Here is a 2,500-nt window from a genome sequence, read left to right on the forward strand (position 1 = left end):
ACCCTCTCGCTGGGCTCACGTCCAGGTCAGATGCCAAGAGAGAGTCAAACATAAAGGCGGAGCAGGAGGGATCAGCCAAAGAGCACAGAGACAGATCGACCTGTTCACTTGCCTACACGTAGTCTCATTTGCCAAAAGAGCAACACACTCCTGACGGTGTGTTAATATTCCATCTGCCAACACATCACTCGGTCACCCAAAATAACATTCATTGTGCTACAGCTCTTACACAGAGCTATCACCCTCCTCTGCTCAACAAACACATGTGCCAGTGGGAGATAAGGAAAGGCAAACTAATGCACTATTACCCAGAACACTATGATGTTATTACCCAGAATATCTATGATGTTATCCCTCCCTAAATACAAATGTAAAAGGGTGGGCTTGAATTAAACAACATGAGACAGTATAACGTAATGATTCATAGTTCAAGTTAATATGGTTAATGATTGGATTAAATATCTTGCAGGGTTCAGGCAAGTCCACCCTATCCCCTGGTAGTGCATGGCTGATTCTAGAACAGTCTAACCCTAATCTGGCCAACACCAGCCTTATGAGGGCTGGATCTAGACCTACAGTAGGGTTAGTCATCAGTAATCTCAGATCTGACTCCAGATCAGTCCATTGGAGGCTATATAGCTCACATACTGGAAAAGGCTTCTGGTATATCTCAGGAGCAGACAAACACATTCAGCACCTTGCTGTGGTTTAGGAATTCATGACTTGTGATAAATCCTTAAACATCAGCAGATGAGCCACAGTATGTTCCACAGTTAATGGATTGTGCCTGTGAGTAATGGGAGCTTCACATGAATACTTTAAATGCATGAAGGCTTTATAAAAACAAGTCAAATATTCGCCTTCAGTTAACTTTCAAACATGAAGTGAGCTTTAACTTTGCTGGTGCAATGCAATCCATTAAACTCTTACTAAATGCCAACCCACTCACACACACAGAGACTTTAGAAAGTGTGTGAGTACAACAAATGTCTGACTACATACTGTATGTAATTTCATCTACAAAGACAAGGCTTACACAGCTGACATAGAACTCTAATGTTCCCATCAGGTAAACAGCCAGTGGCTGCTCAATGTAAAGACAGGCAACATTTAATTTAACATCGCCCTTAAGATCTTCACATCAACATTATGTGTAGTTCTAATGACAACACCCACTGTGATGCTGTATGATATTGTGACAGCTTTCACATCATGATGGCAGCAGGACATATACTGTATCAACTCATATCACATCATTTCAACTACCGGTAATGAGACCCTAATGTATGTGCTTTACCTACAGTAACTTTTAAATGTACCCCATTCAAAGCATAGTAAAGCATAGTGAAAGCATAAAAAAGCATGGTAAAGATGCACATTTCTGACAGTGCACCTGCCATTCTCTACCACCTCAGTCTGTCAGCTGAACTACCGGAGCTCTTTATGAGAGATCTGCAATGAATGTAAAATAACGCATAGAAACTCAGCATCTCCAACCCTACAACCCTTACCATAATTCCAACTTTGATACTATAAATCTTCATTGGTATATCTTTTGGGTTATCATTTATGGTAATAACTCTTCAGTATGAACGGGTAATCAATCATAACATTATGGGCCCTATTTTAATGGTCTGAAACGGAAGTGTCTTCGCGCAAAACGCAAGTGACTTTGTGGGCGGATCTTGGGCGCTGATGCTATTTTACCGGTGGGATATTGACTGTTGCGCCCGACGCAAATCTAAAATGGGGTGGTCTGAAGTAGCTACATTAATCATGGGTGTGGTTTGGGCGTAACGTGCAATAAACCAATCAGAGCGTCATCTCACATTCCCTTTAACAACAGGCACGCTTGTTCCATAGCTGATTGCTATTATGGTGGCGTATTTGCCAGGCGCAGCCAGGAGCGTTCACAGCGCTATAACCACTGTTCAGTTGGGAACAGTTAGCTATTGATTTTTCATCTTGACAAAATGTAATACAGAATTGTCACAAAGACATACTTTCCGATGTTTTGGGATCATTCTCAATGAATCACGAGGTTATGAATGCATGGTGATATATTTGCAATGTACAATGTAATCTAACATTACCTCTCTATAGACAATGCATATCTTCCGTCAGTTAATCTCTTCTCTCCCGTGCTGCCGCTGGGGCATTTGAGTTAAATGGCATCGGCATGCAGTTCAACATCACGTCTCCTTAAGTCCTCTAACATTTCCTAATTTATGTCATCAACACATCAGTGATTCGTGAAAATGTGTACGCTAGATTTATGCCTATTTTTTCACATGGACACCACATGATTTCCCTCGAGTGGTAAAATTTTTCTTTGAAATTATGTATGGTTTACAGAAATGGGAACTACATTGTATAGATGAGAGGAGCTAAGTGTGCGTTGCGCAGCACAGGCGGCCAAGCAAGGGCTTCGTTTAAGTTGACCTAACTTTCAACTCTGCACAGTATCCCATTAACTGCGTGACAGTAGACTATTTACAAT

General features: G+C 41.3%; 1 protein-coding gene across 1 annotated transcript in view; it reads right to left on the reverse strand.

The window, feature by feature from the left end:
* grip2b (glutamate receptor interacting protein 2b) overlaps positions 1–2,500 on the reverse strand; it is a 151,473-nt gene that overhangs the window by 70,977 nt on the left and 77,996 nt on the right. The window lies entirely within an intron of this gene.

The sequence above is a fragment of the Alosa pseudoharengus genome, unplaced genomic scaffold (genome assembly GCF_046254945.1).
Source record: "Alosa pseudoharengus isolate Yale_2024_CS ecotype anadromous, Long Island Sound unplaced genomic scaffold, YU_APseudo_1.1 YU_APseudo_1.1_scf_5, whole genome shotgun sequence".
NCBI classification, from domain to species: domain Eukaryota; kingdom Metazoa; phylum Chordata; class Actinopteri; order Clupeiformes; family Clupeidae; genus Alosa; species Alosa pseudoharengus.